The sequence below is a fragment of the Melospiza melodia genome, unplaced genomic scaffold (assembly GCF_035770615.1).
Source record: "Melospiza melodia melodia isolate bMelMel2 unplaced genomic scaffold, bMelMel2.pri scaffold_18, whole genome shotgun sequence".
Lineage (NCBI taxonomy): Eukaryota > Metazoa > Chordata > Aves > Passeriformes > Passerellidae > Melospiza > Melospiza melodia.
Genome location: NW_026948525.1, coordinates 4,322,909 through 4,348,607, shown reverse-complemented (window position 1 = coordinate 4,348,607; position 25,699 = coordinate 4,322,909). Strand labels below are relative to the sequence as shown.

Below are 25,699 nucleotides of genomic sequence, written 5' to 3'. Positions count from 1 at the left end.
ATGTAATGACAGGGCTATGGCCAGACCCTCATGTTTTTCCATCCCACATCATATCATTGGCAGGGGCAGGAAAAGGTACAGCTGTCTTCCCAGCATGGATCACAGGGAAAATGGGTCCCCAGGGCTCTTCCCAACATGGGTTCTCCAATGGGGGATAAAGCTGGAGCAGTGCATGAACTCCTCCTGCAGTTGGGGCATGTGCAGGGTTTCTTTTACTGGTGACTCCGTTGGTGTCTGGTCAAGTGAGAGCTGCTGGAGAAGCTCTTCCCACACTGAGGACACTCATAGGGCCTCTCAACTGTGTGAATCCACTGGTGCTGGACGAGATGAGAACTGGTGTGAAACTTCTTCTGACACTCGGGGCACTTGTGGGGCTTCTCCCCAGTGTGGGTCATTTGGTGGATGATCAGTGGGGGCCTCCTACTAAAGGTCATCCCACATTCCCCACACTTGTATGGCCTTTCCCCAGTGTGGATCCTCTGGTGGCAGCTCAAGAGAGACTTCAGACTGAAGCTCTTCCCACATTCCCCACATTCATAGGGCCGTTCTCTGGTGTGGGTCTTCTGGTGGGAGATCAGGTTAGAGTTCTGGCTAAAGCTCATCCCACATTCCCCACACTCGTAAGGCCTCTCCCCAGTGTGGGTCCGCTTGTGCCTGATGAGGTGGGAGTTTCGCTTGAAGCCCTTCCTACAGTCAAGGCAGCGGAAGGGCCTCTCATCCACGTGAATCCGCTCATGCAGGAGGAGATCAGAGCTGGTGTGAAACCTCTTCTGACACTCAGGACACTCGTAGGGCCTCTCCCCAGTGTGGATGCGCCGGTGGCTGACAAGGGTGTAGTTGCGCTTGAAGCCCTTCCCACAGTCAGGGCAGCGGAAGGGCCTCTCCTCTGTGTGAATCTGCTGATGCTGGAGGAGACTGGAGCTGGTCTGAAACCTCTTCTGACACTGGGGACACTCGTAGGGCTTCTCCCCAGTGTGGATGCGTTGGTGGGTCACAAGGTTGGATCTGTAGCTGAAGCCCTTCCCACACTCCCCACACTCCTAGGGCCATTCCCCAGTGTGGATCATCTGGTGGCTCATCAGGGTGCTGCTGTGCCTGAAGCTCTTCTCACACTCCAAGCACTTGTAGCGCTTCTTCTGATCATGAAGCTGCTCATGGACCACCAGCTCTGAGCTTTGGCTGAAGCTCTGTCCACCTTCCTGGCTCTGGGTGGGTCTTTCATACTCAGAGCACCCTGGGCTGGCTTTGGAGCCCCTCTTCCTGTGGGATCTCTGAGGCATTTCCTCCCCAGTTGGAATTCTGCACCGTGGCACTGCTCAAAACGGCCTCTTCCACAAGGTTCTGTTGGGGGAATTTTTCCTTTTTGGTCTCCATCCTCAGCTCCTTCCCTGGGGGAGGAAGGACAAGGAGAGGATGGGATTTGCCTCCGTGCCAGAGGGAAGGGGAAGGAGATTCCCCCAGTGCATCCCCAGTAGGATGATGTTGTCAGCAGGTTTGTCCTGCAACTGGGGGCCATGCTGGGCTGGGAGATGGAGCAGGAGAGAGGGGGAAAGGGGCACTGACTTCCTCCTCACCTTCCTGGGTATCCTTGGGCATCTTCCTCTTCCTCGCAGTCTCTCCCGCCATCTGGCTAAGTTTTAGGAATGGGAAATCCTGTTTTGGGAGGAAAACAAGGAATAAACACACTAAATTTTGCACCAGATTGAAGGCAAACCTGGGGGAGAGTCTAAACCAGAATTCCAATTCAAAAACAAAATTAGGATCAAGGCAATGATACAGAAACACTGCCTTAAACTGACAGAGTCAGGATATAACCTGACACCCTGTTGGTCAGGGCATTGGCAGCAGTCCCATTAAATGGTGGCTGCAGTCCTGCTGGAGTGATGAAGGTGATTCTGTCAGACAAGTGATCCTATAGAAGTATCTGGTCTTCTTTTGAAGGTTCAGTGGTGGTTATGGAGATCTTGTCCTCTCAGAATCCAGCAGGCAAAGTGCTCCTGGAGTTTCATACCTTGGATTATATCCAGGTAGGAATGCTTGGATCCTCCCCCTGGGCGGAGCATCCCACAATGGGATGATGGAATTTTATCAGTCCTGCAGTGACACTCAATGGCCCATTCACAGAAGATATCTCCCCTGAAGGGTGTTATCAGGGCTGAGTCATGGAAGAGATAAAGAACATTGCCCCACCTGTTTATAGCAGTTGATGAAGATGGTGATTGAAAACATGCATTTGGTTACATCTTGCATGGCAACCTGAAGCAGTGGGGTAATCCCTGCTCAGAGGGTGAACACCACCCCCCTTACCCAAACTGGCTCAGGTGTAAAACCCCTGTCACCCTAGCCCATGCCCTGGGGGTGTCCTTGTCCCTGTCATCCAAGGCCATTCCCCAGGGTATCTCCATCATTCTTACCCCAGGAAATTCCTGGGGGGTCTCCCTCCCTCTCACCCCTGTGCCAGGGGGTTCTCAGTGCAGTCTCTGTCCCTCTCAGCCCAGGGGATGCTCGGGGGTCTCTTTCCCCTCACCCTGGGGGATGCTCGGGGGGTCTCCATCCCTCTGGCCTCAGGGAATGTCTGTGCACGGCTGGGGACCAGGGGCTCTGTGTCCCTCTCACCACTGAGGGTGCTCGGGGCTGGGGGGGCTCTCCGACCTTCTCACACCTGGGGCTTTGGGAGGGGGTCTCTGTCCCTCTCAGCCCTGCTGTGACCCCACCCAAACATCATCGGGGTTTGAGGGACAGAGACACCCCCAAACCCCAGAAAGGTCTGAACCTGGGATTTGGTTTTGGGCTGAGGATTTAGGAAGGGGCAGGAATTGGGGCTGGGCTTGGAGTTGGGGCTGATTAGAGCTGGAGTTGGATTAGAACTTGGATGGGGGTTAAGGCTAGACACGGGAATAACTTTAGGGCTGGGGTTGGGATAGATGAGTTTGGGACTGGGATGAAAATAAATTCAGAACGGTGAGTGTGTCTAAACATGGAGTGAGACTGAGACCAGGATCAGGGTCAGGTTTGGGATTGAGCTCACCGAGAGTGGGACAGGGGGGATGTCACAGTGGGAAGGTTTGGGGAAAATCCTGGTTTGGGGAAAAAAATGGTGTGAATGCCTTTGGTTGGGGATTCCTCCTACCCACGTCCATTTACAGAAGACACCTGATGTCCAAAAATCAAGAGTGAATAAAAAAAAGCCACCAGGAGTTTCCCATTTCCAGTCTCATCCCTCTTGGGTTATGGTTAGTCCCCCATCTCAGGGCTGGTGGGGATTCCATCAGCCCTGGGGATCCCTCCTCTCCAGGGTCCTGCTTTTGGATTCTAGGGGGTTTTGGGGTCCCAAGGTCCCCCTCTCTAGCCTCCCCTCAATCTAGCTACTTGGGGTTCCCCCTTCTTTCCACCACCCTGTCTTGGTTTAGGGCAAATTTCGTTGAAACCCTCCAAAAGGAGTTTCCTCTAGAATGCAGATTCAGCAGCCCCACCCTCAGCCAGTCCGGGAAAATATTTCCAGGGAGAAAAGTCTAAAAAACTTTATTTTTTAGGCAAAGCATTCACCAGCACAAAAATGGAACAATATTGAACTGTTGCCCGATTGATAAATGACACAAAACTCGGATAAGTTTTGTGGGTGCTTTATTAAGGGCATGGGGATCTTGGGGGACTCACGTCCCTAAAACCCGAGCCCCCAAATTCACGTATGGGTGCTTCCCTCTTATACATGCGATTCACAACAAAGTCTCCAAGAAACAGTTTCCCCGTTCCCCTAGCCTAGTCACAGACCCCTTGTGATACATTCCTTGGTTCACAAACAAGATCATTAATCTTCTGCTTATCTTATTCTAAGAGCATTGTATGCTGCCTCCAGACAGGTTAGCATTCTTACTTTCCTGCACTAGTTTAATTATTTATTAAATCCCTAAGACTACCTGCTAGGTTACACACAAAACCCAACACACTTTCAACGGCTACAAAACTACTTTTTAACAAACCAGTTCACACACAACTCACTATAATTAAATATTTTGCTAAATTTCATTTCTTTTCCAACATTTCCACCCTTTTGAGCATCCTTCAGTCCTGCTGCAAGGATGCTCAATCAACAGTATTGACAGTAACATCTTCATAACGAAGTGGGGAGTGTTCTTCATTTTGCCGCCCGCGGGTCATCACCTTCAGCAACCGGAGAGATCGCCTCTTTTCCTTTTCGATCACACCTAAGAGGCATCTATATACAATCCATATAGTCACTAGAAATACTAAAAACATTAGTACATATTGTATAGCAGACGTAATCCAGCCAGACAGGTGAAGCCCCAAAGAATCAAATACTGCTCCTATCCAATTATGCTGTGCTTCCTTTTCAATTTCCTTGGTTTTTGTTTCCACTTCTGCCAGTTTAGAAATATCTTTCTCAACTTCAAGTGTAACATTCGGAATGTGTACACAGCAATGATCTATTCTCCTACACAGGTAACCACAAACTCCATGTTCCTTTAACAGTAGCAAATCCAATCACATTCAATTTTGTAGGGTCATTCTTGATGTAGCTTGCAATTGAAAATTTAGATCTTTAAATCCCTTCTTAGTAGCTGCTGCCAACCTTTCTGTCTGTCCTAACAAATTGTTGAGTATTTCCCTATTTCGATATGTCACTACCAGAGGGAATAATGACTCCAATATCTATCCAAATTGTACTCCTGAGCCAGGTTCATGCCACTGCTCCTCTAGGGATTCTTCCCTCTTTCTGAGTCCTTTCCTTTGGATCAATCTATTCTGTTTCCAGAATGGACACAATGTGGGAACCCCTAGGGTGATTTGTGTTACTGATCCATCTAGAGGTAAATGTGTGGTCCACTGTCCGTGTCCCAACACCCAGACTAGATTTCCAGGACTGTGCACAGTAGTATATCTGCAATCTATAGGTCCATCCATGGACTCTCTGCTAACCGTGTGATCATACCCCCTACACTCGCATCCCCACTTTAATGCCATTTTCACCGGTACCAATCCAATTCAGTCTTCCGGTGTATCACATGTAAAAACCTCAGTACAATTCCAATCCTCCTTCTGCGGTCTGAACTCTCGGGAAGACGTAGACGTGATAAGGGCCCTATAATGTGACTGATTCTTTACTCCTGACCATTGGATGCACCATTGTACTTCCCCAAGGTAATTATAGTGTTCCAAAACACTAGGTCCCCATAATGTCTTCCAACTATTCCAGGTGTCAAAATTCTGTGTGACATTCTGACAACTCATCTCGTTTCGTTGGGATTTCGTTCTTATTCGTACTGTATTGCTGTTGGAGTGAGGGGAGAACGACCAATCCTTTGATGCATCGAACTCAAGTTTATTGATCGATCAGCCAGTTTAAATAATAGTGTTAACGAACTTCATGCATATTCCAAAATCCAAGTTTATGATAGGCTAACTAGAGAAAACTCTAACCACACCTTTTGTTTTACTATACCGTTTATTGTTTACACAAAATAAAACCAGTGTTCCCACTGTGATATGAACGGTTCCCAAAACTTCCACATCTGTTCTCAGGATGCCATCTTTTCCCAGAGAGGGTGTTACACTTGTTATGGGAAGACTGCCTGAGAACCCTATTGTTTATACAAAGATGCCTAAGAGAGTCTAATTGTTTATAGAAGTCAGGCTGGGAACTGCTTCACAACTACCTGTTACTTTTCTCTCAATTGCATGGCTTCATGGCCTTTTTCTTTAAGCCATGCTTGAACTAAACTCCTGACATTTCCTCTGCTTTTTTCTTTGAGAGAAAGGAGGTTAGTTTGCCAGGTTTTCTCTATCATTCTACTAACATCTTTTGAATACAGCTACAAAAACAAGGTAATATAAGTAAAAGCAATAAGAGTACACCTAATATCCCTATAGCATATATTACAAGGTTTCTTAGCCATGGTCCCAATCCTAGGCTTTTAAGCCACTCATCAATTCCCAGTCCTTCTTCTTCCTTAAGACTGTTAAGCCCTAGTCGTAGCTCTTTTAACTTAGCATGAATAGATACAGAATGAACAGATAAGTTCATGCAACACATCCCTTCAAACTCTTCACACCCATGGCCTTGTGCTAATAGTAAGAAATCTATGGCAGCTCTTTTTTGCAGAACAGCGTGATTAACACTCTGTACATCTGCAGTTAACATATCTAATATCTGTGAAGTTTTATTCAATTCACCCTTAGGCCAACACCTTATTTGTTTTGCTAAAGTCAATGCTTTGCTTGCAGCACCTCATGGTAGGAGAGCTGAAACCATCACTTGTTTAAATTTACTCCAGAACCATGGATCTCCTATTTGACTACAGTCTAAATTATGTAAGCTACACTTCTGCCTGTTTATCTTATGACTTAGTTGCATTAACACAGATATATTAGGGTGGAATAATGATAACTTGCCTAAATAACAAGGTCCACCCTGAGGTTGGGCAGGTATACCATTCCAGGCTCTATCTCCGCAAATTAGAAATATTCCTGTAGGTAATTTCTTAGGTGTCATGATAGAGCCTTTACATTGGTTATAAAGTTGTTTGGACACTATGTCTGGGCTTAGAGATGAATCCAGAGTAGCCCATGTCTGTTTATGCTGATTCATCTTTTGAGGATTAGAGTAATCAAAGCTGAACCACCCACCATTGGAAGTGCTGGTCATGCTAGCATTTGCACTTCCGAAAAGCTCTAACTCCTCAGGTGGGGAATGCAATGGAATATTAAGTGATTGAATTAACAGGCATTGACGGTAGCCGTTACTCTGACTGGCAGTATACCCTTTTTGTTCAGGCAATTTAATATTTACCATACTGCGCATACATAAGGCACGGTTATTACTAAGACTGCAGAATTCTTGAGGAGACCATACTGGAAGCCCTACCAAACATGTTCGAAAAGGGTTAGTAACTCCTCCAATGCTGAGACAAAGCGATGACTGATTAATCTGCCTAGCAAGTGTTATCCATACATTATCTCTAGGTTGACTAAAATGTTTTACCTTTAATTCTTCAGCTACCACTACACCAAGTAATATCATAAAAGTAAACCTCATTTTTCTGTTTTTACTTTGACCTTCTTTTTCTTATATCTGTTTTTAACCTTACTGTTCCTGAGACCTGAAGACCGCACCTTTGTAACCTTCTAATGCAGTTATCTAATGCCTGATTGGGATCTCCTTTTATAGGCCCTACAACAGAATGTTGTGTTAAAGGCACCAGTTTTTTACACCTTACAGAGGTTATATATAATGCACTTTGAGCTTTAATCCTTTTCAAAATACACTGTACCTCCCACCGATAATAAGCCAAGATTTTCTGCTCATGCGATTCATAAAGATCTAAAGCTGAGGCAGTGTTTAGTCCTGTTTCATTCCGTAGTGCCCACTCCCAATTATGTTCCCAGGTATGTCTATGATTACAGGTATTACACCATAAATGAAAAAGTGACAACTGATCCACCCAAAAGGTCCTGTCACAACCCCCACAACACAGTGCAACCCAAGCAGCACAATTTGGGCTGTGACATTCAAGACAGTTCTCTTTTGCCGGTCCTTTTATATGGAATGATGATAATGATTCAATCATGTCAATCAGTTCCCTGGTCGTCCGGCAACGGCATGTTATCCCAAAGGGTTAAACGCACCCCCAGCTGAGCCACAATGTCCGGCCTTATCAGGCATTGCAAGGTAGGTGGTAATTGGACTAAGAAAAGAAAGCTGTTAGCTGTTTTCATTTTCATTCATGTGAACCTGGAGAGGAGGTGAATGGCAAGTCTGAAAACAATCCTTTTTGTCCTTGAGATTTTCACATCCACCTTTTCCTTGGGTTTCTCAGAAAAGTTCAAAATCAGTTTTACAGTCTGTAATCCTTTAGTCATTTGGCTGAAATGGCATCAGCTGGGCGATTCTCAGTCCTTTGTTGATTTGGAGTGGTGAGAAAATAGTATACACCTAAAGCACTTAAAGTATTTAACTTAGCAGACTTATTTGTAAATTAACAGAACTTAACTGGCTTCAAAATTCTATGGGCTAGCTGTGTTACATTCTTTGCAACATAAGAATAGGCAATTCTAATAATTAAATAGTATTTTCAGCTAGCAAGGTTTCTCTGATGTTCACAACAACACTTTGCACACAAGCCATAAAATAAACGCCTATCGTAAAAGCATAAATCTATCTAACATCACTTAAACTTAATAGCACTTATACTTAAAATACTTAAACTTAAAATATTTAAACTTAATAGATCTTAACATTACTTAAACTTAATAGATTTTTAAATCAACAGAACTTACATGTAAAATCTTTCAATTCTAACAAAACTTAACTATAACAAAACTTAACTGACTTTAAATTCTATACAACTTAAACCAAATATAATTTAAACTTAACAGAATCTAACTTAACTTAAACCTAATATACAATTTAAACTTAACAGACCTCAAACTTAACAGAAAATAAACTTAACAAACTTAACCTCAATAGTATTCAGCATTTAATAAATAATTTAACTTAAACTACTTAATAACAGATAACTTACTATAGACATAAAATATAGCATTCACTATAACTTATTTACAGGCCTGATCCTAAAATACTAAGCTAAAATAACTTTGTTTACGTGTTTGCTATAGCATTTCTATACCAAAAAGCACACTCACAACATCTCACTCATACAATCAGTCCAACACATCTTAACATTTTTAAACTTTTCAAAATATTATTTTAGAGTCTGATGTTCCACTGACTGAACCATCTGGGCTTCTGATGTTAAAGTCTATGTTAATGCAGGTGATTTCAAGACAGCATAACCAATGTCAAGCCAAATCGGCTGAAATTTGACCCATGCATACAGTACGCTGATTTCTGTTTCATAGTCTCTGCCAGGAAGAACAAAAGTGCCTTTAACTTTCCTTGTTTACCATCACTTGTTTCTTAATTTCAACAGGGATCTTTTCCTTTTGCTGACAAAAGTTACATCCATTAGGCTGTTAGGTCCTAGACCGAGGCATCCATTAGGCTGTTAGGTCTTAAACTGAAGCTTTTGCCGGCTGTGGGGGGAGGGAGAAACGCTCCCACTGCAAAAAGCGCTCCAGTCCGCGGTGCGTGTGTCGGAGCGGGCGAAAACCAAAACCCCCCCCTACGCTGGGCTCTTTGTTTACTCGCCGGCAGGCTGACTCCGCTGCAGGCACTGCTGTACCCTCGGCTCCCCCCGCGGCGGCTTCGCTCTCTCCCGGGACGGCGCGCCTCGGCTCCCACGGTGGTGGCTCTGCTCTCCCCGCCGCTGCCTCCGCTCCCGCCGCTACAGCGCAGCATTTCAGGCGGTCGCTCGCCGCGGCTGCTCCCCATGGCGGAGCACCCGTGCCGAGTTCGGAGTAGCACAGCCCCGCAAGCTCCACGAGCTGCGGCCGCTGTCTTGCACTCAGAGAGATAGTAAAACAGTGCACCATATATCACTCTCCATGGCTTGCTTAGCTTCTTGGCAGTTTTACCACTCTCTAAAGCAGCCTCTGACAATAAATCACTGAATTCACGCAATTCCGTTAACTCGTAAACTGTGTGGGGATTCACAAATATTCCCCGTTCCAGACCATAAGCCAAAAGACCTTGCAATTCCTTCCATAAGTCTATTCCCTTAATTTGCCTTTTTTGCAAAAACGTAATAAAAAGTTCATATGCGGCTTGCCTTTCCATACCTCTTTTAAGTGCGCACTTTCACTTAGCAGCGTTTTCCAGGCATTGGCCGCACGTATCGGCTGGACCCATCTGTATGGTCGCCAGGGCACGGCGCATATCGGCGGCTTTTTTCCTCCGCTTTGGTTCGCGCTTATTTGCCGCTCCCGCTGCTTCAGAGCCTGAACGAGTCCTCACTTCTCGTGGTGTTCGCAATCCCCGTGGTGGTCGCGATCGTCGTGGTGTCCGCTATCACGTCCGGGTGTCGCCATTTGTTGAAGTGAGGGGAGAACGACCAATCCTTTGATGCATCGAACTCAAGTTTATTGATCGATCAGCCAGTTTAAATAATAGTGTTAACGAACTTCATGCATATTCCAAAATCCAAGTTTATGATAGGCTAACTAGAGAAAACTCTAACCACACCTTTTGTTTTACTATACCGTTTATTGTTTACACAAAATAAAACCAGTGTTCCCACTGTGATATGAACGGTTCCCAAAACTTCCACATCTGTTCTCAGGATGCCATCTTTTCCCAGAGAGGGTGTTACACTTGTTATGGGAAGACTGCCTGAGAACCCTATTGTTTATACAAAGATGCCTAAGAGAGTCTAATTGTTTATAGAAGTCAGGCTGGGAACTGCTTCACAACTACCTGTTACTTTTCTCTCAATTGCATGGCTTCATGGCCTTTTTCTTTAAGCCATGCTTGAACTAAACTCCCGACATATTGCGTGGCTCATCTATTGGGGTTGCAATTAAACACCTCCTGGTATTTTGAATCCAACCATAATGATTGGATTTCTTTTCACATTCCTCTCTAGTCATAGCCCGAATGGTCATACACAAATCCCTCCATACATCTACTGGTTTGGGAACTGACTGGCAGGACCATGAAACATTCTTGAATGTTTCAGGCATTGTGGTTACTGGTATTATTCCTCAGGGAATTGGTTCACCTGCAGCCTGTAGTAATGGCAGGCAAGCTGTTATTTTAGTCACATTCTGCATGATCCCAAAATCTCTGATTAATCCTACCACTAAATTTTCCTGCTCAGTACTTCGTTCTATTGTATCATTAACCTCCCGTCTACTCCTTCTACCGTGTCTCTGTAAGGATAACATCATTCTGTCATGCCTCCACCATGCATTTCCTATTCTAGGATTAGTGACACTCGACCACCCACAACCTTTGCCTTCCTTTCCCCTCAACTGGTCCCGTCCTCTATTCTGTCCCAGGTCAGTTCCCTATTTTGCTTCCACCATTTGACCCAAAGGTTCCTTTGATATTTTGATCTTACTAAGAAGGAACAATTTATTCTGAGGGGTGGCCCATCCCACATGTCCACTGCCATTGATACTGGATTAACCTTTATGTTTCCAGCACGATCCCCTGTCCATGGCAAAACCCTCATACTCACTCTTTTGTAATCAAAACTATCCCATATTTTGACCAAACATGTATGTTCCCCTGTATCGTTTGTGGTTACCTTGAAAAGATTCAGTACCGTGTTTCCTTGTTGTTTATCTTGATCCCAACCGACTCCTATCTTGCCTCGGCTTCTTTCAGCCCCCCATTGCCATATTGCAATAACTTCACTGGCCTCAACTTTCTGGCTGTCAAATATAACACAAGTTAATTGAACATCCATCCCTTCCATGACTGTAACCTTTGTTTCTTCAACCTGTATAAGAGTAGACCCTTGAACGGGTACTAGTCTCATGATTACTAGCAGTAATATAATTAAGAAGGCGGCTTTGCGCGGAAGATCATCCGGGTTGGAGACACTATCTGGGTTTCCCATTGGAATGGTGCCTTCTTTACTCTGGTGTAGTGGATCCAAGCATCCATCCCCTGGACCTTCACCGCTGTGTAGGTCGTCATCATCACCTGGTGGGGTCCACTCCATGAATTCCCGTAGCGCATCCGTGATCCACTTCTTGACGTACACCTGGTCCTCTAGGCTGGATGTTGTGGACAGAATTCTCCAGCGTGAGCGGTCTATTCCACTGTAACGTATTTCTTAAAGAATTCAAGATCTTATTAAGTGACATAACATACTCTGCAATCGCCTGATCCCCACTCACATGTACCTCCCCTTTTAATACAGTTGCATGATATGGTTTGCCATATAATATCTCATATGGACTTACGCCTACCTTTTCCCTTGGTTTAATTCGAATCCTGAGTAAGGCCAAAGGCAAAGCTTGAGGCCAGTGCAGTTTAGCTTCCTGGCAAATCTTTTTGATTTGTCCTTTCAGGGTTTGATTCATCCTTTCCACCTGCCCACTAGACTGAGGTCTCCAGGGGGTATGCAAATTCCAGGTCATATCTAACATTCCTGCTAATTCCTGCACTACCCCGACTATAAAATGCGTACCCCTATCTGATGACAATCCTAAAGGTACTCCAAATCTTGGTATTATTTCTTTTAACAAGGTTTTTACCACCTCCTTAGCCTGATTAGTTCTACATGGAAAAGCTTCCGGCCACTCTGAGAATGTACATACGTACACTAACAAGTATCTGTATCCCTGTGCTCTAGGCAATTCAGAAAAATCAACTTGCCAGTAATCTCCTGGTTGTGGCCCGACTTGCAACTTTCCCATTTGTATTTGTCTCCTAACTACTGGATTATTTTTCAAACATACCGGGCACATTGCATTAACTCTTTTTGCCATTGTTAACATCTGATTAGAGATTATCTCATTCTTCAAAAATTTTACCAATACTTCTGCCCCCCAATGACATTTATTATGTTCTGATTCCAAAAAAAATTTCATTATGCGGGTAGGTACCACTATTTGTCCCATTGGTGTAACGTACCACCCAAGTTGATTCTTCTGTGCCCCTAGCAAGTTTATTAGTTTTCCATCTTCTATTGAATATTTGGGCTCCTGATTCAGGTATGGGGTAGCCGGATTTGTTCTTACCGGTACCAATGCCATTTGAGTCCATACTTCCCGTGCCACTTGCTGTGCTGTAACATCAGCAAATCGATTTCCTCTGTAAACGTCTCCTTCCGCAGGCTGGTGCCCTCTAACATGCATTACTGCAACTGCTTTGTGACTGTGTACCACAGCCAGTAGCTGTAGCACTTCTTCCCGGTGCTTGATGTTGGTTCCCTGTGAATTCAAAAGCCCCCTTTCCTTCCATAACACCCCATGTACATGAATCACACCAAAGGCATATTTAGAATCTGTCCAGATATTAACCCTTTTGTCCTTGCTCAAATACAGGGCTCTGGTGAGTCCAATCACCTCTGCCTTCTGGGCCGAAGTTCCAGGTAACAAAGCCTTTGCCTCTATGACCTGATCCAATGTTACCACTGCATACCCGGCATAGCGAGTCCCATTCTCGACAAAACTGGATCCATCAGTGTATAGTTCCCATTCAGGTTCTTCCAATGGTTCATCCTTTAGGTCAGGTCTGCTGGCATATACTTGTTCAATTACCTCTACGCAATCATGCACCAGTCCCCCAGCTTCCTGGTCACTGCGTAAAAACTCTGCTGGATTAACATGATTAGTAGTCCTTATTTCAATATCATCCTGTTCTCTCAGGATGGCCTGGTATTGCAACATTCAACTGGATGATAGCCAGTGACCCCCCTTTTGCTCCAAAACAGCCATGACCATATGGGGAACAAACACTTTCATTTTTGCCCCCAAAGTCAATTTACGGGCCTCTTGAATAAGAATTATTGTTGCCGCCACGGCTCGTAAACACGAGGGCCACCCGGAACTTACCGAATCCAGTTGTTTAGAGAAGTATCCCACTGCCCTCTTCCAGGATCCCACCTTCTGCGTGAGGACCCCCAAGGCCAGTTTTTGCCTCTCATTCACGTACAACTGGAATTCCTTAGTCAGGTCAGGGAGTCCTAGGGCTGGGGCCTCTTTTAGTGCCTGCTTCAATTCCTGGAAGGCCTTCTTTTGCTGTGTCGTCCACTCCAACCGATGCTGCTTCAAGACCTCATATAGTGGCTTGGCTAGGAGACCGAAATTCATGATCCACAGTCGACACCATCCCACCATTCCTAGAAAATATCTCAATTCCTGATGGTTACGAGGCAAAGGAATAGCACATATTGCCTCCATTCGGTTTACTCCCAAACGTCTCTGCCCTTGTGTGATCTCACAACCGAGGTAAATAACGTTATTTTTGACCAATTGAGTTTTTTCCTTAGAAACTCGATACCCTGCTTGGCCAAGCATGTTGAGTAATTTAATTGTTAATTCCACGCACATTTCCCTTTCCTTAGAACCCAGAAAGATGTCGTCCACGTACTGCAGGACTACATACAAGGATGGGGATATTGTTACCTGGGTTATCTTCCATTCCTCCAGCTCCTTGGCCAGTTGGTTTCCAAAAATATTAGGGGAGCATTTAAATCTCTGTGGGAGTCTCGTCCACCTAAGCTGCTTCTTTCTCCCAAAATCAGGACTCTCCCACTCGAAGGCTGCCAGTGGGATGCAGAAGAAGGCATCTTTAAGGTCAGTCACTGAGAACCATTTAAACTCCTCCGATACAGATGTTAACAAGGTATAAGGATTAGCAACAACTGGATGTATGTCTTTCACTATTTCATTAACAGTCCTTAAGTCTTGTACCAAACGGTACTTACCATTAGGTTTCTTTACTGGAAAAATTGGAGTACTATACTCCGATTCACATTCCTGTAATATTCCTTGAACCAAATATTGTTTAATTAACGGGGCTACTCCCCTCCTTGCCTCAAGCTTCAAGGGGTATTGCTTTATCCTCACTGGTTGGGCCCCTTCCTTTAGTTCCACCTTTACTGGCTGCGCAGCTTTAGATTTTCCGGGGACCCCTGACTCCCATACCCAGGGTACTACAGCCTGCTCAATTTCTTCTGGAATAGGAGAGGCATCCACTTCCTTGATCACAAAAATGCCTGCTATTTGTTCCTCAGGTATTTCCAATTTCACCCTTCCCCCTTCAAATATTATTTTCACATTAAGTCGGGACAACAGGTCTCTGCCAAGAAGGGGTGTGGGGCAGTTTGGCATATACAAAAATTGGTGATCTAATTCCTTCCCCCCAAACCTAAGATTTAAAGGTTGTAAAAATGGTTGTTCCTCTAGCTTCCCTGTTGCCCCCACCACCTATACCATTGTGTCACTCAAAGGTCCCAATTGTTCTATTGAGTACAGAATATGTAGCTCCATTGTCTACCAAAAATTCTTGAACCTTTCCATCTATTTCTAAAACTACCCTCAAATCCTTTTCTAGTCAGCTTTGATTCTGATAGTTTCCCAAAACTAGTGCTTGAGCGGCCTCTGCTGATCCTCCCGTAAATCCTCCCACAGGAGCATTCCCCATTGGACCTGTCCTTAATCCCATGTTTCCCATGCCCATACCTCCTCTAACTGGGCATTCATTTTTCCAGTGTCCCAATTGTTGGCAAAACGCACACTGGTTTGGATCCAACCTCCCCATGTTAGGTGCAAACCCAAATCCTCCCCGACCTCTTGGCAACCCCCTCTGTCCGCGATTAGCTCCTCCCCGACCTCGACCCCTAATGGGTCTTCCTCCTGCCCCTGTCTGTTGCATTACAGCCAGAATACTAGCTTGTTGTCTTTTTGCAGTTTCTTTTTCCCTGTTGTTGTATACCTTCCATGCTACCTCCAGCATTTTATCCAAACTTCGAGTATCATCCCCTTCCAGCTTTTGTAACTTTTTCCTAATATGCTCTTGTGATTGCCCCATAAACAACAATGCCAATTGAAGTTTTCCTGATTGATCCTCTACATCTAAATTAGTAAACTTCCGAGCCATGTCTTTTAATCGTTGTAAAAAGGCAGACGGAGACTCATTCTTGTCCTGCTTGACCAAATACAACTTAGACCAGTTCATAGTCTTAGGTATTCCTGTCCTAATTCCTTCCACCAACAATTCCTGATATCATTTTACAGCCCTTATTCCTCCTGTAGAGTTTGTGTCCCACCTAGGTTCCTCACTTGGTACCAATTCATCAACTGTCTCATTTAGTTGTCTCAACCGAATCTCCTCACGAGCCTTTTCTCTAGTGGCTCTAATAACCATTTCCTTTTCCATGGAATCCATTATAGTATCTAATAATACCTGTAAATCATTCCAGTGTGGATTCTGAGTCTTTATTACCATTTTAACCACCCTTGCCGCCCTTTCAGGATCCTCCCGATAACTCCCCGCTGATTGCTTCCATATTACCAAATCTCCGGGGGAGAAAGGCACCTTTATAAGTATCCTTTCTCCCTGTGATCCCACAGCTTCCCTTAATGGCGCAATTAACTGTGGCCCCTTCTGCCCCTTCTTTCCTTTGCGAGTCCGCCCTGCTAACGGAGTTCTTTTAACACTCTCATTCTTTTCACCCTCACCACCATCACTCTCACTAGATCCTGTTTTTATAGCTATATCCGCAGAGGGAGCAGGGGGCACATTAGGAGCAACCGGAACCCTCGGAGGTGCTATACAATAAGACAAATCTTCCTCGACTGAAGGATACAAAATACGCTCCTTTCTTTCTTTACATCCCACACACTCTCTTTCATCATTCACTTCTAAAACAAAAATACCGCATTCCTTTTGCCATTCCTCTTTCCGATATAAAAAGAAAAACAAATCTAAATATGGTATTTCATCCCATTTCTCATTTCTCTTTAAAAATTGCATCAAAGATTCCATTATCCCCAATTCCAGTGTACCATTCACCGGCCATCCCGCTTCCCCAATCTCATATTCAGGCCACCAATGATTACAATAATCTATCATTTTGCTTTTATCCAATTCTTGATAATACCCCTCACTTTTCCACCGTTTCAATATACAACCTAATGGTGTATTTCCAGGTATTTTACCATTGGCTTGCACTAAGGTTTTAAAAGTTTTAAAAGACATCATATTACAACCTTTAATTCCACTATTAATCCCAATAAACTAATATACCTTAAACCAATATACCTTCTCGCCGTCCTTCCCTAAAACAAACAGGAGGCGAGTTCCGGTCCTGCGTCCTTAGACGTCTTATGGCCGGAGCCTAGGCTTTTTTACCAACCACCAAATCCAAATCCAATTATCACCTTTTTCCAATATAAAGCACCTTCGGGCTTACCTTAATGCAGTTTGTCCGACAGGCGCGGGGGGTCGGGCACGACCGATGACTCCCCGAGAAGTGCTCGGTGCCGGCTTGGAGTGGATCGGGACGCGAACCGCCTCAGCAGCCTTCGGAGTCCTGCCGCAGTCGTCAGAAAACTGTTGCCCGATTGATAAATGACACAAAACTCGGATAAGTTTTGTGGGTGCTTTATTAAGGGCCCGGGGAACTGGGGGACTCATGTCCCAAAATCCGAGCCCCCCAAATTCACGTATGGGTTCTTCCTTCTTATACATGAGATTCACAACAAAGTCTCCAAGAAACAGTTTCCCGTTCCCCTTGCCTAGCCTCCAAGAAACAGTCCTCCGTTCCCCTTGCCTGGTCACAGACCCCTTGTGATACATTCCTTGGTTCACAAACAAGATCATTAATCCTCTGCTTATCTTATTCTAAGAGCATTGTATGCTGCCTCCAGACAGGTTAGCATTCTTACTTTCCTGCACTAGTTTAATTATTTATTAAATCCCTAAGACTACCTGCTAGGTAACACACAAAACCCAACACACACTTTCAATGGCTACAAAACTACTTTTAACAAACCAGTTCACACACAACTCACTATAATTAAATATTTTGCTAAATTTCATTTCTTTTCCAACACCAGCAAGCCCAACAGGTGCCAGTCGCCCTGTCCTTCCCACGCCCTTGCGGCCAGGGCCAGTGCTCCCAGAGTGACCTGGCCTTGGCTCGGCACACAGGTTTGCAGCACAGACCAATGAAGACTCTGCTCTCCCGCCTGGGCTTTGACAAGAAGCTGGTGGCTCTGGAGCACAAGCAGCTCTGGGACAGCCTGCTCTGTGCTGACACCCAGCACTATGCAGCGGGTCTGCTGGCCAGGTGAGATCTCCTAGTCCCCGCTGCCACCACCAGCATTTGTGCCCCCTGCCCGGAGTGGCCCACACAGTCCCTGGGGCTGTAAGCGAGAGGGCCTTGTCAGCGAGGGAGGGCCGAGCAGACTGTAACAGGCTGGGAGAGGAGGATGCCCAGCAGAAGCCACCTCCCAAGGGGCCCATGTACCCTTGCAGAGTGCTGGGGAAAGATCAGACCTCTGTGAGACCACACCTGGGAGAGGTCTGCCCGCCCGGCTCAGGGCCTTGGTGCCTTTTTCCCCTGGCAGGGAGATGCGCTGTGGCTTGACCCCCTTGTGTCCATTCATGGCCTCGCACCTGCTCAGCCTGCTCGTCAGGAGCAGCCCCGCTTGCATCTGCCTGCCCTTGCGTTCTTTGTGGAGGTGAGCCTGATGGCCAGTGCTGCCTGGCTGAGCTGCCTCCCAGCTCTCGGGCCTCTGGTACATGCAGCCGCCTGGGAGGCCGCCCACACCTGCTGCAAATGCCGGCCCTGCAGCTACAATCCGTGCCCGGGCTGCGCAGGGCTCTGCTGCCTGTGCGGACCAGGGGTGGCAGGGGCACAGCCCGGAGAGCTTTCAGGAACACATGGGGGATCCGTGGCCAGCACCTTCCAGCCGAAGCCCTTGTCTCCTCCTCCCTCCTGGCCATGGCAAGAGCTGGCTGGGATGGCCCTGGCAGGAGGCTTTCCTTGGATTCCCTCAATTTGGCCTCTGACCATGGCTCTGTTCCACTCTTCCAGCTCCTCAAGCCCTGAAGGAAGATGAGAATCCATCATGCATGAGCAAACTGCTTTAGATGACCTTTGAAAGAAGATGTGCACGACTTTGTTCATCAGCTGGATGAGATGTACCAGCATCCATCGGCAATTTCCAGTGCCCATTGAAGATGGGAGCACCTGCAGAGCAGAAGTGACCAGCTGGAGCTCCACGCACGGCTCTGGCTGCTCACAGCTGAGCCTGTGCGAAGCTCCAGCAGCTCCTGCCATCTCTCTCCCTGTTGGCACCTCCCTCCCTGCAGCCCTCAGGCCCTGCCCATCCCCTTTTCTGCCTCCCAGCTCACCCCTTACCTTCGCTTTCCCTTAATAAATTGTTTGTGTTTTTCACTTGACCCGCGCCTCTGTGGAGCTGAAGCGGCGCAAAACCTGAGCCCGGGGACACGCAGGGCCCTGCTGCCCTTCTCCTGCCTGCTGTGTTCCGGGCACGGACAGAGAGGAACAAGGGCAGCTCAGGCTGCAAAGGTGCCTGTGCCGCTGCTCCAGGGGCCATTTCCAGCCAATCAGAGCGTTTGTCGCTGATGACTCATCAGTTGCCAGAGGCGGAATTTGGGGCGGGGGGAGGTGACCCCGGCGATGGGGATGGGGCGTGCGGGGGCAGCCAGGGCCGCACTGGTGGCACTGGGGGTGCTCGGAGCCCCCCCGGCCGCGGGGGGAGGGGAGGGCGCGGTGAGAAGGGGGCAGGGCCCCAAATTAACCCAAAGGGGGGGTCGGGACCCCCAAAGGGAGCAGGAGGCGCCTGGAACCCGCAAAACCAAGCACGGGGGAGGGGATTGGGGACTGGGGGAACGATGGGGAAGGGGCGGGAGCGGGAGAAAGAGAGGAATGAACTCCCAAACAGGATATGGCCAACTTGATGTGGCTGCCTTCAGACGTGGATGGCAGCCAAGGCAGCCTATGGTAGCCAAAGCTTTTTCCCAGTCCGTGTGACCCCAGTCTGTGCAATCCCAGTCTGTGCAATCCCAGTCCATAAAATCTCAACCCAGTTCATCCCAGTCCTGATCTGTATGGTTCCATTCCATATGGTCCCAGCCCATTTTTGATCCCAGACCACTTGATCAGTTTGTGTGGTCCCAGTCCACTGGATCTCAGTCCATACAGTCCCAGTCCATACTTGATCCCACTCCAGCCTATCCCAGTCTGGAGGTTTCTGATCCACAGGATCCCAGTGCACGTGATCCTCGGCCACGTGATCCCAGTCCATTTGATCTCAGTCTGTGTGGTCCTGATCCATATGGTCCCACTCTGTGCCGTCCAAACACATAGGATCCCAGTCCATATTTGATCCCAGTCCATACTTAACCCCAGCCCAAACTTGATCCCAGTCTGTGGTCCTGCACACACTCCCAGGGTCTGGAATTCCAGTTCCAAGCCAGGAAAAAATGTTCCTGCCCTTGAACTTCCTTCCTGTCCTCTCAACAAATTATAATAAAATAAAAAAAAAATATAATTAACTTGAAATACATTACAATAAAATTGAAATATAAAAATGAAATATAATTTCAACTCTTCCTTACAATACTCCAATAATGACTCAAGCCAAAACAACAGTAAACTATTAATATAACATTACCAAAGAAAAAAAAAACAAAATTACATACAAAGAAATACCTTTGTAAGTTTTAACTCAGTAACCAATATACTTTAGATAAAAAATATCTAAAAAACTATAATAGAATCTAACACACCTTAGTAAAAAAAATTCCTATTACAAATATACTAAACACAAAACCAAACACCACTATAATTTCTCACACATTTGAACCAAACAATTAAACTTTATCAACATCCTTAAGTACTCTAAAAAATTTTTTTTTTTCTCAAAATTCTAATTTCGGGTGCGTGGTTTTATTTGGATATTGGTTTTTGAATTGTTTGGGTTAGATGATTTAAAAAATGAGATTTTTATAGGAATTGAAACAGCTGAGAAGGCAGCACTCTGCACACAGAAGTGACTGAAAATGAATGGGACCAAAATCAGTAACTCTGAAAGTTTTATTTGCTGTCAAATACATCCCACCCAGCCACCCCACACAATCCCCATCCCACTGCTCCAAATTGGGATCCCACTTCTACCAATCACCTCCCAACCCCAACTCACCCTGGTGGCTGTGGAAGGGAGCGAGTTTGGCATGGGACTGAGTTTTTGTGAGGCGGGAACAAGCAATTTGAGGTGAGATTGAGCCCTGTTGGGTTAAAATGCAGTTGTTTTCATTGGGATTTGAGTGGTTTTGAGGTGACAGATTGATCCCTCTTGGCTTTTGGAGTGCAAAGACATGGAGAAGAGAAAAAAATTTAAGCCAAACCAAAAGGAGAAGCAGCCAGGTGTGTTCCCAAAACGGATCACAGGGAATGTGAGTGACCAGGACTGTGCCCAAAGTGCCTCCTCCAGTGGGGGATGGAGCTGGAGCAGCGCACGAAGCTCTTCTCGCACTCGGGGCACTCACAGGGCTTCCCTTACCGGTGCCTCCGTTTGTGTTGGGTCAAGTTAGAGCTGCTGGAGAAGCTCTTCCCACACTGGGGACACTCGTAGGGCCTCTCCCCAGTGCGGATCTTTTGGTGGCGGATCAGTTGGGAGCTATGGCTGAAGCTCTTCCCACATTCCTCACACTCGTGGGGCCTCTCCCCAGTGTGGGATTGTCAGTGCACAACAAGACAGGAGCTGTACCTTAAGCCCTGCCCGCAGTCAGGGCAGTGGAAGGGCCTCTCCTTTGTGTGCGTGTGCTGGTGATCGAGGAGATTGGAGCTGGTCTGAAACCTCTTCCTACATTGATCACACTCATAGGGCCGTTCCCCAGTGTGGGTCCTCTGGTGCCTGATCAGGTTGCAGTTCCTCCTGAAGCTCTTCCCACACTCCAAGGAGTGTGGGGCTTCTCCCCATCATGGAGCTGCTCGTGGAGCACCAGCTCCGAGCTCTGGCTCCATCTCCGGCCGCCTTCCCAGCCCAGGCTGGCTCTTTCCCCCTCAGATCCCTGCCAGCTGCGCTTGCAGCCCCTCCTCGTGCAGCCTCTCCAGGGCTTTTCCTTCCCGTTGGCTTCCTGAGCCGTGGAGCCACTCAAAATGGCCTCTTCCACCAGGTTCTGCCGCGGGCATTTGTCCTCCCTGCTCTCCATGCTCAGCTCCTGCTCTGGGGGAGGAAGGACAAGGACAGGATGGAATTTGCCGCCGTGCCACAGGCAAGGGCAAGGAAATCCCCCCAGGGCTGAGCTGCAGCCGGGGCCATGCTGGGCTGGGAGAGGGAGCAGCACAGAGGGGAAAGAGGCACTGACTTCCTCCTCACCTGCATCAGTGTCCCGGGGCATCTCCTCTTCCTCGCAGCCTCCCAAGCACTGCAAATGGGAAATCCTGGTTTGAAGACTACAAGGTATAGGCACACTGAGTTTGAAGTTCCTTCTGCCCAAGTCCATCTCTAAAAGTCACTGGCCATCTGAGCTCCATAAAAACCTCCCAAACACCAAGATTCAGCCATGGAAAAGCCTCCCAGGAGTTCCCCATCCCTGGTCCCTCCCCTTTGGTGTTCGGGGGTTCCCCCCGTCCCAGCTGCTGGGGTCACGCTTGGATTCGGGGTCCCCCTGGTGCTCGGTGCCCGCCCTGCCCAGGCTGCTGGCAGTCCCAGCAATGCCAAAAGCTCCCCCCTCTTCGCTCTCCCCATTCCGGGATGCCGCGGCTGTTTGGGCTCCCGGGCTCCCTTCTCCCCTCGTTCTCTGCTCTGGGCTGCAGTGGCTCCAAGGAGTCCCCCCTGCCCCTCTCCAGGCTCTTGAGGCTCCCGCCCATGGCGGCGCTCCCCCCTCTCTGGGCTCCCCACTTTGGGCTCCTGGGGCACACAGGGCTCTGCTCCTCCAGGCTGCCTCTGCCGGCAGCCGCCACCGCCACCCCCCGATGTCCCCCAAGGGGCCTTTTCCGCTCAGCCTTGGACTGCTTCATTCACCAAACATCCCCCCAAAAACCCAACTGGGAGCAACTGGGAGTGACTGCGAACGTGCTGGAGGGAACTGGGATACACTGGGAGATAATGGGAGTGACTGGAACAAAAGTGAAGGTGAAAGAGAACAACTGGAACCATGTGGAGAACAACTGGTTCATAGTGGCAGGGACTGGGAGCACACTGGGCTCACCTTTGGATCATACTGGGAGGGACTGGACTAATACTGGGAGGATCTGAGAGCGACTGGGAACACAGCCTGCACATCATCCCCCATACTGGGCCTGACCGGGAGCAACTGGGAGCAAATGGCATCATACTGGGACTGACTGGGCTGATCTAGGAAGCAACTGGAACCATGCTGGAAACAGCTGGGACCATACTGGGAGAAACTGGAAGCAACTGGGAATATACTGGGACCACACTGGGAGGGCTGGCATGTGACAAGGATCAAACTGGAGCTTACTGGGATCCTATTGGGGTTGAAAGGGAGCAACTGGGATCACACTTTGGGCTACTGGGAGCAACTGAGAGAAACTGGGACAATGCTGCAAGCAAACTGGAGGAACTGGGAAGGACTGGATGCATGCTGGAGGCAACTGGGATACAATGGGCATGACTGGGGAATCATACTGGGATAACTGAACCCTTACTGGAGCCACTGGCAGTGCCTGGAAATGGCTACAGACATGCTGGGGGCAATTGGGATATACTGGGAGTGTCTGGAACAATACTGGAATGACTGGAACCACACTGGGAACAACTGGGACCATGCTGGGGAGAACTGGGACCACACTGGGAGCAACTGGGAGTGAGTGGGACCATACTGGGGGGACTGGGATCATATGGGGTATTGGAAAAAGGCTCCCAATATTACCAGTTAGATTGTGCCTGGGCCAGTCTGACCCTCGCTGCTGGGCCAAAGGCAGCAACTGCGGTGTATCACCCCAGAGATACCTTGGCTTGCTGGTGGTTGCAGCTGGGCACTGAACAAGTCCAGGCTTGTTAGGAACCCCGTTAGGAACCCTCAGGAGGAATAGTTTCAGGCGATGGTGAAGAGAAAAAGGAGAGGATTCTGCTGGAGGGTTTAATGTCCAGAGGTTTATTCCATGGTTACAGAGGTCTGAACGTGAGCAACTGCCCCAACAGAACCTCGGCCGCATGGTCTGATCACCTTTTTAAGCTCAGGGACAGGGGGAGGGGAGGTACAGGTGAGCCACCAACCAGGTGAGAGGGGCAGGGTCTCAGGGGAAGATGACACCCAGAAAGGCCAATGACCTCTGGGCATAGGGGCATCCTTTGAACTTGACCAACCACACGATGCCTTGCTGGAATGTTAATCCTGATTGACAGGACTCACTCAGCATGGGGGCAAGGGGGAAGGGAGAGAGACATAGCCACACCTGGGGGAATGACCTGGAAGGCCAAAATGGGACATTACAGCACACCACAACATCTCCCCCTAGTTTTGTTTAAAAGGAAGGGGACTTTGTGGTGCAGAATGATTGCCAAACCATGGTTGGTAAATCAGTTCTTCCTGTACAGGAGGGTCAGTGTTTTCCACTGAGGCTTCCAGGTCATCCATTGGAGCACTGAGGGCTTCCAAATGGTAGACCTCAGGAGGGGGAGATGAGCTTGAAATTAACTTGAGCACCATGCGTTTGATTAGTCCAAAAACAATGCTAAAAACTACAATAACTATAACTAAATTAAACAGCACTAAAAACACAGTTTTCAGAATAGATCCCAACCAGCCCGAGAGTCCCCAGCCTTTGAACAGTGCATTCAGCCAGTTTTCAGTTTCTCTGTTGATGTCCGAGAGCTTTTGCCAAGGTAGTCCATATGTGGTTTGGGCTGCGGCACTATGCAGGAGGTCACAGGTGGGATGATCACGAGTAGGACGAGAAGCAGGCTCGGTCTCATGGCGTCTCGAGGCTACACACGAACAGTGGGATCTAAACTGGTACAAAAACTTGAAACAAACATATATTATAAACTATTCCAGATAGGAGGTTTAAGTGGAAATTCCTCCAGAGAACGCGTGCGGCGTTTTTTTCTCCAGGCAGCATGAGCAACCTGGGGTGCTTCTGTAGATTTCTCTGAGACCTTGGGAACATAGGCTTTACCCATTTGGAAGGAACCCACCTTAAACCAGAGGGGGTGGAGATGCAACGGGTACAGGGGGTGGGGACAGGGGGCCGGCAAGGGGCAGGGAAAATGTGGGAACAGGGGGCGGGGTCAGGGGGCAAGCAGGGGGCGGGGACACCGTGGGAACAAGGGGCGGGGCCAAGGGGCTGGCAGGAGGCGGGGACACCTGGTGACATCACGTCAGCAGACGCCCCCTGGGAGGAGTAGAGTGGTGGAGCTGAGGGTACTGCAGGAAAGGGAGGGGGAGGGGGGAAGGTGTCAAGAGGAACAGGAGGAGAGGGGGATGGGGCTGGAGTTTTGGGATGCTTAAGAGGATTTTGGGAAGAAGAAGACCAGGTTTGGGAAGATGCCACGTGGCATCCACCATCTTGTGGACCCCCTAGGGACTGGGGGCCATTTTGGGCATCACTGCTGTCTGGAAAGGTGACACATACTGTGGGTTTCTGAGGAGGGGCACAGGGGATTGGGAAAGGTTCCATGCAGCCTGGCCAGGGCCTTGTGGACAGGGCAACTCAGGCATTTTAACAGACTCCGGGAGTCGACTTCCCAATGAGTGTGCTCTCTTTAAAATGCCAAGTTTTGGGGAAAGAGGTTTAGGGGTTTTAGAGCAAGGAGAGGGAGAAACAGGGAGAGCAGAGGTACATGGCTTGAAATTTGACTTTTTCTCCATTTCCTTTTGTTTGAGCAATGCTGTTCGAATTTGTAAACTCCAAAACACAAATTTAGCTGAGGGTGCATTGCCAGATTGTCCTAAGGTTATCAATTCATTCCCAACTTTATCCCAGAATTGAATATTGTGGATTTCTTCAGGGGAGATTTGTGGGAAGTGGAGGAAAAGCCATCTTATAAACTGTTTTAATTTTCCCTTTGAGAACTTCACATTACCACTGTCTAAAATGCTAACAATATTATAAAACACTCCTTTTTGTACAATGCTGAGTTTCGAACCCATGTTAGATGTAAAAAAGCAAAGTACTAAATCCCGCCTGACCAAAAACAAAGCTAAAATCAGCTACCGATTTCTAAAAAAAAAAAAAAAAACACAGATTGGAAAGCGATAACGAGCAGACAAAAGCTTCACAATGCAGCTGTATATACTGCTTTTAAAATTCCTGGGCAGCAGCAGCAGCAGGGCACGCCCTGCCGAGCCGAGGCAGAAACAAAGCCTCCCCCACCG

The 25,699-nt window shown here is 47.6% G+C and overlaps 1 pseudogene; it reads right to left on the bottom strand.

The window, feature by feature from the left end:
- Window positions 1-224: 224 nt before the first annotated feature.
- LOC134433485 (zinc finger protein 135-like) lies at window positions 225-21,251 on the bottom strand (annotated as a pseudogene).
- Window positions 21,252-25,699: the final 4,448 nt, after the last annotated feature.